This window comes from Chrysochloris asiatica, unplaced genomic scaffold, assembly GCF_000296735.1.
Source record: "Chrysochloris asiatica unplaced genomic scaffold, ChrAsi1.0 scaffold00040, whole genome shotgun sequence".
NCBI lineage: Eukaryota > Metazoa > Chordata > Mammalia > Afrosoricida > Chrysochloridae > Chrysochloris > Chrysochloris asiatica.
In genome coordinates, this window is record NW_006408558.1 from 3,474,191 (window position 1) to 3,487,105 (window position 12,915).

Below are 12,915 nucleotides of genomic sequence, written 5' to 3' on the forward strand. Positions count from 1 at the left end.
CCCACACTGACAGAGTGAAAAGGCACCAAACCTTCACAACAAAAACTAAAAAAAAAAAAAAAAAAGTAGGCTTTGAAAACCAGGAAACAAGCAAACGAAGGAAGCATCTGTCTCTTTCACCCTGAACAAGGCCATTTGAGTCACACACACACACACACACACACACACACACACACATGACATCAAAGGACCAATGCTGTTACTATTTCCAATCCTTAGGGAGTCCGGGTGTGGTGCTGTGGGTTAATGCACCAGACTGCAAAGTCAATTTGATCTTCAAGGTTTGTGGATCAAGCTCACTAGCCACTTCTCGGAAACTCTATACAGGGGTATTATGGGTTGGAACCGACTTGTTGGCACTTAACAACAACAACAGTCCTTCTTAGAGACTAATATTTCTTGACTAAGCAAACTTGTTTCTTGCCCAAATCATTCATTACAGTCATCATGACATCATTCTGGTTCAGAGAAAGAAAGAAGGGCAAATTTCACATGTTTCAGCAAGGTTCAATCTATCCTAACTAAATAATCATGTCCAAGGGCTTTTCATCTTTGTTTTTTGTTGGTTGTTTTTATTTAACATTTGTTTCTTTATTTCAAAATGATTCTGAGTTAGTCAAGGAAAAGACCTTGGAACCTCAGAACCAAACTCAGTTGACTAGGCATGTTCCCCAGAAAAATGATCTGACAAGACTCCCAGCTGGAATCAAAGCTCACATCTTATTCTCCTATTAGAATCCACTTCTCCCATACTAGAAAGGTTTAAGGAAATAGCCACAATATTAGGGAAAACTGATGACAAAGAAAATCCAAACAGAAAATGTCTGTATATTCGTGCACAGTTTCTTCATACATTGTATGACTAAACATGTATGGCTTCTTAAATCACTCCAGACACCTGATCAGGGGACCTGGAGAATTTTTCAAGCAAAAGAAATGGTTAATAATTGTACCAGGTTGAACAACATGAAATGATTGGTTGAAATACTAACAACTTCACTCAGGTATTTGCTTAGGTTCACACATGCCACAAAACTATGGGTGATTTGGACAAAAAAAAAAAAAAAAAAAAAAGTAGAGTACAGAGACTCTTCATTTTCTTCATCCTCTCTTTTGCTTAAGTAAGCAGTGTCACATGGAAGCAGGAAAGGGAAAGGATTCTGACTAATCCATAGAACCAGATCCGGATGTCCGCCTAATTTCACATAATATGCATAACATTTTAAAGCAACTGCTCAAAGTGGATAGTCATAAACCATAACATGTACTAATAGCTCTGGAGGCTAGAAATGTTTCAACCTACCACTCTATTTATAAAAAATTTTTAAAGTAGGGTTCTAAAAATAACGTTTTCTTTATCCTCTCACGTCTTCTATTCTGGGCCTTCTACCTTCCTGATGACCTCACTCAAGCAAGTTAACACTTGAAAAGATAATTGGTCACATACCAATTTTAAACCCTGCAACTGAGCTAATCCCAAATCACTTTTTGCCTTTAACAAAACTTTTTGCCTTTAACATCCATTTTCTTCCACCAATCCCGGAGCTGCCTTGACATTCTCTATGCACCTTGCTTTTTTTCTTCTAGGAAGCATTTCCACAGAACACCCAGGAGTATTCAAGTCACCTCCGAAATGTAAAAGACTGAACTGTTGTCCTTTACCACTTTGAGACAAGAGTATGTGTTTAAGTAAAATGTCTACATCTAAAGGAAATCTATCTTTTCAGGAAGTAGAAAAATAGACGGAAAGACCTGCATTTCAAAACCACATATATAATAGCCAGGAAACTCCTACTCACCAGGTGTGGCAGCCAAACATGTGCTGGACCCTTCTGATAGATGTCAAAGGTCAGGTATTATAGAGAGAAGAGATGCCCATGAAATAGAATAATGTAGTAAAAGTCCTTTATAATTTTAAAGAATCTATATGTCCAAAAATTCAGTAAATTGCAGGCTTCATTATAGCACACTGCAATCTTAATAAAAAGTAAATTTCATTCCCACCATTAAGAAAAAGTATTAATTTACCAAGCGTTCTGATTTCTGTAGGATCTGAGTGTCTCCAGAATTACCATCACCCTAATAATATTGGATATAATTGGGTGGGGTGACAAACAGAAACGTTACAAATTTAGATCAACGTTACGATGATATGATCCCAACAAAAGAAAACTAATAGTCTATGCAATATGAACTAAGGAGTGCTGGTGTAGCTTAGCCAGTTAATGCTGGACTGCAAGGTCAGTTTGAGTCACAAGGTTGGCAGTTCAAGCTTATTAGCTGCTCCTTGGAAACTCTATACAGGGTCGCTGTAAGTCAGAACCAACTCAACAGTACTTAACAACAACAACGATATGAACTAAAGTACAACGTTTTCTCCTTTCAAATAATGTCACTTTCAAGAGATGCATTTCTACTGAATGAGTCCCCTGATAACCCAGTGCAATGGGGTTGGTTCTAACTCATAATGACCCTATATGTGGTTTCTGAGGCTGCAAATCTTTCTGGGAGAAGACAATCTCATCTTTTTCCCAAAAGACACTCTATATTTTATATTGCCAAATAAAACAAAAATTCAGCACAAAGTGTCCTTAATTGTCCTGAGTAGTAAATGTGTTTATCTAATCTTATAATAAGGTCAATGTGACTCTGAAGAACTGATGTAAGTTCTCCAATGATACAAAGCAATTAAAATTTATAGAAACTTACATAAACCATATTTCATTGACTCTGAAATGCTATTTTTTGAAGCATTACAATATTTGCACCACCAAGAGGGAAAATGTTGCCAATAAAATGTGATATCACTCTTCCTTATCCATAATATTGTTATTTTTAAATTATTGAGCTTTTAAAAACTTACTTAGAAATGGATTTGATCACATATTCTTCTTCTTTATATGAAGAAAAGCCAACTTTACAAAATAAACAGGCTCATGTGTTTCTACAACCTGCTAACAATCCAGGGTTGACACTTGAATCTCTTTCACACTCAGAGTCACAGACATACTTACAAGGTTTCTGTTTGTTCTCTTGTTTTTCCATACAGTGTCATTCTCTGTTCATCAAGAGCACCACATGTCTTTCTTTTCTTTTTGTAACTTTGTATTGTGAAGTGGTGATCCAGTAGCCTAATGGATACAGCATCACCCTCTGGAGACGGGGAGTGTGGGTTTGAGTCCCGTCTGTGTCCCATGGGAATTAGTATGAAGTCGTGGTGTGATGTTGCAGGATAATGCACTAGACCAAAGGTTCGGCTTAAACTGCCAGGTCAGCAGTTCAAATCCACTAGCTGCTCCTTGGAAACCCTACACAGGGTCGCTATGAGTTGGAACCAACAACAGCATGCACAGGCATAGTCCAGATTCTACACTGATTAGCTAGACTAGTAAGCTTTTGCTTATTTTCCTATTGTAAAATATTACATGGTTTATTATAAAATTTAGAAAGTAAAGATAAGCAAAGAAATAATAAGTGTTCATAACTTCATAATATCAGTATATCCCATTCATGAATTCTTAGTTTATTCAGTTGACCAACTGTGAAATTAGAATGCAGTTTACAATTTTGGTTGACAAAGGCAGAAATAATGTCATTACCATTTTCTGTCCATACTCATGAAAAGTTTGTAGAACGACTTTAATCAGCTTGGAAGAAAATATTGAAGACAATAGTGAAATGTGTTTTCAAGAAATGTTGTACCGTAGTGGGATGAGTGATGTGGCATTGTGGGAATTGTAGTCAGTGGCATGAAACAAAATGGATGTGAGTAGTTAAATGGAAAATTGATTTGCTCTGTAAACCTTCACCCAATTCACAATGTTGTTAAGTGCTGTCAAGTCGATTCCAATTCATAGGACCCTGTCTAGGGTTTCTGAGGAGCGACTGGTGAGTTTGAACCACCAACCCTATTGTTCAAATCAACCTTGCACTCCAGTGTTTATCCTTCAGTACCATGTAATTCTGTCTTAAACATTCAGAATTTACTATATTTTACTTAATATTATTTCCAGAAACCAAATAAGGGGGAAAATTATATTCTCATTTTTCCCTTCATGTAGGAAGTACCTTGCCCAAAATTACAAAGTCAAGGGTGGAGCTAATTTTCAAACCTTGTCTGTGACGTCAAAGCTTATGTGTGTTCTCTTTTGCACTTGTCCTGCAGGGCCCAAAGTAACTGTGGAGTAGCTGTGGAGTAGCTGTGGAGGAACTGTGGAGTAGCTGCAGAGGAACTGTGGAGTAGCTGTGGAGGATCTGTGAAGGTATAGAATAGGGATACTAGTGAACCACAAAGCACTAGCCCTGCCTACCTGAGAGAGGCATGGGCTAGTCATTCTTCAACCTCAGTGCATATTTATCACAAAATACTGCAGTTCCAAAGCTCTTGTCTTCTTTGAAAAATCCAAATTTGCAAATCCAAAGTTCCTGTAGTCTTTGAAAAAAGTAACCAGGTTTCTATGTAAAAAAATAAAATAAAATAAATTGCTGATATTGACATTGAACTGTTAAGACTCTAAGGCAAACACCATTTAGTATTTGATGGCTGCATGAAGCGCTGTAGAACATGGGTTTATGATGTCTGCTCTACATGTTCCTATTCATTGTATCCACCAGGAAGCTGCACTAGAATCCAAAAGTTCCAACAGAGCTTTTATTCAACTAATGAGCATGAGTCAAAAAGCATTGCTACAAAATCATAGAAACCTCTGTTAAATAGAAACATCAAAATGTTTCCTAACATGCACTTCCAAAGGCAGGGTTTCCATCTTTAACCCTTTCCGAAAGAATCTTGCATTCTCCAATTCCTGCCATGATAAAACGGCAGCTGGGACATCCTCAAGGGACTCAAATCGTGTTCCATTGAAATGTTTTTTGAGTTTGGGAAACAAAAAGAAGTCTTAAGAGGGAACATCAGGGCTACAGAGTGAATTAGGCGAGGTTTCCCAATGACATTCTCACAGGACAACCTTACCACCCTCAAAGAAGGAGCAGGTACACTGTTTTAATAGGAAAATAAATTCATCAGTGCAATTTCTTGGCCGTTTTCTCATCAATGCAGTTTTCTGAACACTTCTTCCTATTAAGTCCCCATGAACACACTGTGTCCTTCAAGAAAAGTTATCAAGATTACCCATTTGGAATTCCCAAGAAACGCTTAACCATACCCTAACGAGCTGACCTCTCTGCCTAGAATGTAACTGGCCCAGCAGATCCCTCTGGAAGCCACTGCTTGTTTGGACTTCTCTTTGAAAGCACTCTAAAAGACAAATGTATTACTGAGAGAATTTGTCTGCAACCATCCACTGATCACAGTGACATTTCAAGCATGCTTTTGTTTAGAATAAATGCATGCATATATAAACTGAAACCTTAGTAGAAATCCTGGTATGGCATTGTAAGATAAAACATATGACTACAAGGTCAGTTTGAACTGCAAGGTCAGTGGTTCAAACCCAACAGCTGCTCCTCAGAAATCCTATACAGGGTTGCTATGACTCAGAACTGACTCAACAGCACTTAACAGCAATAATGGTTCTGAAAACACTCCTGGTACCATAATGAGTTATGTGTTGGGCTGCTAAACACAAGGTCAGCATTTCGAATCCACCAAGTAAGGCTTTCTGCTCCAGTAAAGATTTATCGCCTCCGAAACTCTATACAAGGTTGTTGCTATGAGTCAGAACCGACTCATAGCACACCACCATCACCACTACCAAGACTCTGTAGGATAAGCACTTGGACTGCAAACTGCAAGCTCAGCAGTTCAAGCCCACCAGCCACTCCTCGGAAGTTAGATGAAGCTTTCTAGTCCCACAAAGATTTACAGCCTCGGAAACACTATACAGTGTTGCTATGAGTCAGAATCAACTCGATGTCACTTAATACAACAACACATCATAAATCAAAATGCTTCTTAAACACAAAGAGTTCCAAAGGACTAAAGAGAGTCACCTTTTAGCAACAGCGGCAAAAAAGCATCTCTCTTATCAGATGTTTGTTATTGTTGTTGTTTTTAAGTGCCGTCAAGTCAGTGCCGACACATAGCAACCCTGTATAGGGTTTCTAAGGAGCAGCTGGTGGGTTTGAACCACCAACCTTGTGGCTCAAACTGACTTTGCAGCTGAGCACATTATCCTGTAGCACCACACCAGGACTCCATTATATGTTTAGAACCTGCAAACGAATAATAAAATAACCTTGCAAACACTAAGCTTGAAATACCAAAGCCATGCCAACAGCTCCTATGCTCCATTAGCCTATACTTTGCCAGATCCACAAATGAAAATTTAAAAATCCACAAAGTGAAAAATTTCTGAAGGTGGATAATAAAAGCAAAAGGCACCTGCAGGAATCACTCTCCCCATCACCTTTCCTGTCGCTCAATTCCCTTCAAGTTTGATGATTTGGCAGTTCTGGAATTCTTCCGAGAAAAGTCAAGACTGACTATGCCAGACCCAGCTGTTCAGTGCTCAGCCCAATCTGTTCTGTACAGTTGGCTATATTATAACAATAATGCATCTACAGTTCACCTTCATTTGCTGCAAAGATCATTAACTATCCCTCAGAGAGACACAGTTTAAAGGAAGAGCATGCCCGAGGCATAATAAAAAGAAGTCCTTGGGTAATGTGATACAAAAAAAGGCAGGATTGTGCCAGAAGAGGCACCTGGCAATTTCTATTGCCAGAGAAAAGGGAAGAAAACACGGATAAGAGGGATGGGAAATCTGAAAGACAAGAAAGAAAACCAAGAATGAGTCTGGCAATCGTGTAGGCTCAGGTTAGAAGGGAGGAGAAATTAGAGAGAGTAAAAAGATGAACTGAAACAAAGAGCATGGAAATTTTGTGTCAAATCACAATGGTGATATGGAAAGCGAGAACAGAGGGAATGAATTACAATCCTATACAGGAAGAATGCAAGAAGCTGAACCATTTCTCATACTCTAAAAGATTGTGAATTCAGTGAAATGAGTCTTTAAATCACACATTTGACCTCTCATTCATAAAACTGCTGAATTACATTATAAAGTGGGGTATGATTCTTTATTCAACTCATGTATTCCGTTATTAAAGTCATATGTGAGTCTCATTTGCATCTTGTTCGCCAACAGCTCCTTTCCACTAAGGAAAAAAAATATATATATATATAGCATTGCAGAATCACTAACATTGATGGCTCCATGGTAGAATTCTTATCTACCATACAGGAGACCCAGGTTCAATTCCGGGCCAGTGCATAACCACCACCCATCTGCCCTTGGAGGCTTTTGGGTTACAGTGCTGACCAGGTTTCAGTGAAGCTTCCAGACTAAGACAGACTAGGAAAAAAGGCCTGGTGATGTACTGTTGAAAATCAGCTAGTAAAAACCTAATGTATCATAACAGCTAACCTGCCACTGATCATGGGGAAGGCACACTATAGTGTCATTGTGCATGGGGTCACCATGAGTTTGAGCTGGCTCAGCAGCTAACAACATTATGGAAGCACCCAGTGATCAGAGTGTCCTCTTCATAGAGTGTCCTGTGTGGTTTATAAATACCTGGCAGTTCTTTAGTTGAGAATCTGAGTATCAATACCAGTATCTTGTTCTAAATGAGTTGCAACTGTATTACTCTAAATCAAATTCTAGTCAACAATGAACAGATAATTGGTGGCTAAGTGGGAATACTGGAAGACTCCCTTACCACTGGATTTACTTTCTTTATAGTTACCCTGATAATATATTGAAAATCGGAAACAACAGATCTAGACTCCACACTTAACTTTTGTTTCATTCTGCTAATGCAACATTTCTTCATCTGCAGTTTCCTTAGGTAAATGTGTCACTATAGAGTAGTTCCAGCAGACAGCAACATCTCATGGTACACTATTTGTTGTCACAACTTGGGAGTATGGGCACATGCTACTGGGGTCCACTAGATAGAGACTAGAGATGTTGCTAAATATTCTCCAAAACACGTAACAGTGTCCCACAACAAATAGTTTATCTGGCCCAAAATGTCAATAGTGACAACGTAGAGAGAACTGTCCCAAGAGTTGCTTCAGGAATTGAAACTCTATCATTTAATAATGTGGTTTGGGGGAATAGTAGAGCAAAGGGAGGTTCTAAATGACATCTTACTATCATTAAAATAACCTCTGACTGTGTAGTAACAACATTTAACTTCAATGGAAAAAAGGTGAGGGTCAAATATTTCAAACTAATTTAGAATCACAATGGAACCTTGGTCAATCCGATTATGGGACCAAACTTAGCATAAGACTCCAATAGTGATTTCCTCACTAAAATGTCAAGAAATACCATATTCTAATTCAATGCAACAAGAAGAATGATTCAAAGTCTGGACAGAGAGATTGCAACAAGGAACTTTATAAAGAGGAAAACCAGCCTTGATCACCCTTTTTCACACATACTCCCACACACCAAAACCAGAAGAGTTTATAAGAAAGTTCTTATATTGACTTCAAGCAGAAGAAACTCACTTGAGAAAAAGAACAGAAAAGAAAAGTTGGGATTTAACCCTTTCCTGAAAGGTAAGAGACAATTCTCTCAACCACACCTACAGACTAATTACCAGACTTTGACGGATTCATCTGTGCATAGCCAAAGAACTCAATGGAGTCATCCAATATTTACAGTGCTTGATAAAAAATAATTTGCTGTGAGGTAATTTAGAGTAAGCTCAGGTCATGTCCCGAGTTGCCAAATGAACAACAATGCCAAAAAGATCCTTTCCTGTTGCTTTAGCCCTCAGCCTGATGTGATCGTTCACCAAGTTGGAGCTCTTCTTTCCATTGATTCTCACTCATTTCCTTGGAGACTGAAGTGTATGGTGGGCTGCAGGCAGGTCTGAGATGCTTAGACTTCTTGGCTTTTCTGGATTCCTCTTGGCAGTCACACTTGGACTCAACAGCTCCTGGGAAGGCAAGAAGAAAAGAGGAGGCAGTGTTTCACAGGGATAAGATTTTGACAAGGAGAACATGTTCTGCCCTGTCAGGATGGGGAAATAGCTTTTGAAGTTGAGCCCAGGCCTCCCCAGTGCACACCATCCACTCTACTTAATAAAGACACGATGACAAAGAGATTAGTTCACTGGCTATTTACTTAATGCCCACTGGACACAAGGAACCAGAGCAGAGAAAATGAACTGGGAAAAGACAGGGTATGTGTCCTCAGAATACGAGAAAATAGTCAAAGGGAATTTTTATGTGAACAGATTACCTTGCTTAGTGCCTCCTCTTATGCAAATAAGACATAGCACATATGAAAGTAGTAAAGTGATTTATAAAATTCTACATGTGTAAGGTAAGGAGCTCTGGTAGCGTAGTGGTTACGAATCGGACTGTGAACTTCAGGTTCAGCAGTTCGAAACTACCAGCTGTTCCACAGGGGAAAGATGAGGCTTTCTACTCCCATAAAGATTTACAGCCTCGGAAACCCTGTACAGGGTCACTATGAGTCGGAACTGACTCCATGGCACATAACAACCACAACAACACGTGTAATGTAAAAGAAAACGTGGATCTAGTATTGTTGTAGTCCTGGTCACTCTCTAGATCTTACCCCAAAGTTGAAACTGTGGTTGGCAGTGCTTTCCACCCAGGGAGAGGAAGATAAGAACAGGTTATTAATGCATTGTTTTACCAAAAAGAAAACAAATGGAAGGTGAAATGGAGTACAGGGTAGTGTTAATTACAACCAGATCAATTAAGGGAACTTGTTCTAGACAATATACTGATTATAGTCACTGGAAGGCACCGAAAAACCAAAATCCTATGCAGTTCAGTCTCGGGAAGAAAAGCAAGCAGGGGGATCGCAGCACTAGGCACTGAAAATATTTTCAAGTCTAGGCAGAATTCTAGAAATGACTAAACCAGCCAATGATGTGGTATTGAACAGGAATCTCATCTTAAAGGTTGTTGTTGTTGTTATGTGCCGTGGAGTTGGTTCTGACTCATAGCAACCCTGTACAGGGTTTCCGAGGCTGCAAATCTTCACAGGAGCAGAAAGCCTCATCTTTCACCTGCAGAACAGCTGATAGTTTCGAACTGCTGACCTTGAGGTTCGCAGCCCGATTCGTAACAACTATGCTACCGCACCTGAGGATTTTTTACTTCAAAGTGAATTCCTTGGATCAAAGATTATTGTGAGAAGGAAAAATGGATGCATGGGGCTGGAATATGACAGGGAGAAGAGCAGAGCAAAGCCTCACAGAAACCAGATCCAGATTTTGAAAGTTCATTTTGTAAATCACAGATTATTCATGTGCATTTGCTTCATTTTAACTAAACTCACTTACCAACACCACCTTGCTTACTAGGTTTTACTGTCTAAATCATAACAAGTTAAAGAAATATAGAGCGAAATGGGGGTTTTACTGCATGCTAAGGATAGAGTAGTCTCTTCTCAAGCTAATTTCTTCAGTAGTAAATACAAATTAAATCAGTATACTTTTGAATCACCTTCAAGTGCCTCTAAACTACAAAGAATATGTGGCTAATGTATTCAGTTTTGTGTGTGTGTGTATTAAAGTAGAGGTGAGGCACCATGCTCCTCTGTTGTTCATAATCATGTTTGGGACACCCATATCATTTGTAAGAAAACTTAGCAATCAGAATTAAGTTGCTTTAACTGTAGTAACCGGTGTTAGAGGAAATTTATTTCAGAATGAATTTTTGTGGTAAAATCTCACAGTCACTTGGATAGCTGTCATCAGAAAAACAGAAAACGGCAAGTGTTGGTGAAGATGTGGAGAAATTGGAACCCTTGTGCATTTCTAGTAGGATTATAAAATGATGCAGCTGCTATGGAAAACAGTTGCTTGGCGCCTCAAAACATTAAACATAAGATTACCATGTTGTTGTGTGCTGTTGAGTAGGATCTGACTCATAGTGAGGCTTTATAGGGTTTCCAAGAGTGGTGGGTGGGTTTGAAGTGCCGACCTCATGGTTAGTATTTCAGTGTTTATCCTACAGCATCATATCCTACTGGCAAAAAGGATTACACATTGGACTGCTAACTACAAGGTCAGCAGTTCGAATCTACCAGTCACTCAATGAGACACAGTTTAGTCTTCCTGCTCCCATAATGATTTAAAGCCTCAGAAACTCTACACTATGTATGACTCCATAGCTGTTGTTGTTAAGTGCCGTTGAATCAATTCCTACCCATAGCGACCCAGTATAGAGTTTCCAAGGAGCAGCTGGTGAGCTTGAACCACCAACGGTGCAGTTCAAACGACTTTGTAGTCTGATGCATTAGCCTACAGAGCCACACCAGGACTCCATGACTCGATAGTTGTTGTTGTTGTTGTTAAGTGCCATGGAGTCGGTTCTGACTCATAGCAATGCTGTACAGGATTTCCGAGGCTGTAAATCCTTGCAGGAGCAGAAAGCCTCACCTTTTCCGCAGAACAGCTGGTAGTATCGAACTGCTGACCTTGCAGTTCACAGCCTAATTCATAACCACTATGCTACCAAGCTCTTTTTATGACTTGATAGTAGTGGTTTTTAAATTATCATATGATTCAGTAATTCTTCTTTACCCAAAAGTACTAAAAGTAGGAACTCAGATAGGTGTAAATCAATGTTTATTACAGTGTGGTTGACAAAAACCATGATGGAAACAACCCAAGTGCCCACCAACAAATGTAAAGGTAAACAAAATGTGATGTATCTAGACATCAGAATGTTATCCTATGATGAAGAGAAATGCAAATTATGGTACATGATCCCACATGGAAGAATCCTGAAAATATTATGTTGAATGAAATAAGTCATGCACCGAAGGTCAAATATTGTAAGGTTCAAATTGTATGAAATATGTAGAAGAGGCAAATGCATAGAGAAAAGAGTTTATTAGTGGTATCCAGAGGTTGGAAGGAAGAAAGAATGAGGGGCTCTTGCTTAAGTTACATAGACTTTCTGTTTGAAATGATGAAAACGTTTTGGAAGTAGACAGTGGTATTAGTAGCACAGAATGGTGTGAATGTCATTGATGTCACTGAATTGTACTTATAGATGGTTAAATGGCACATTTTTGTTAAATATGTGCTTTACCAAAATAAGTGAAAATAAAGAAATAAGAATGAGCTTTTCTGAATAAATACTGTGGGCACTGTATTTGTGAGTCCTTTTAGAGAAAACCAAAATTCTTATCTATTGTTACTTATCACAGTTTAGGTATTTGTAATTTACCAAAGGAAGGAGCCCTGGTGGTGCAGTGATTAAGTTCTTGGCTCCTAACCGGAAGGTTGGTGATTCGAATCCACCAGCAGAGCCATGGAGAAACCTGTAGCCATTTGCGTCCATAAGATTAAAGCCTTGGAAACGATATGGAGCAGATCTGCTCTGTTCTACAGGGTCACTAGGAGTTTGAGCTGATGCAATGGCGATGTGCAATACAAAATATATGTTTTGCAGCAGAAAAATATTCTTTCCTTGATGCTCATGAAAAGTCTGCTAAAACATATGTAATGTAATTGAACGGACAATAATCAAACATGTAAAATCCCCTTCACACTTACCTTAACCATCTGTGTAATATTTCTTAGAGGCACAAAGTATGCAATGTCATATCAAGCGGTTTTATGAGAATCCCATGAATTTTAAGTTACTTAACATGAGCATTTTTCTATCTCAACACAAAAAACCAGATTAGCAAATTTGTTGTTGTTGTTAGGTGCCATAGAGTCAGTACCGACTCATAGCGACCTTATGTCAGCAGAACGAAACATGGCCCGATCCTGGGCCAACCTCACTATTGTTGCCAAACTTGAGCCCATCGATGCTGCCATTTGGCCAATCCATTTCGTTGGGGGTCTTCCTTTTATTCTGACCCTACACCTTACCAAACATGATATCCTTCTCCAGTGACTGCTCCCTCCTGACAATATTTCCAAAGTGTGAGAGACAAC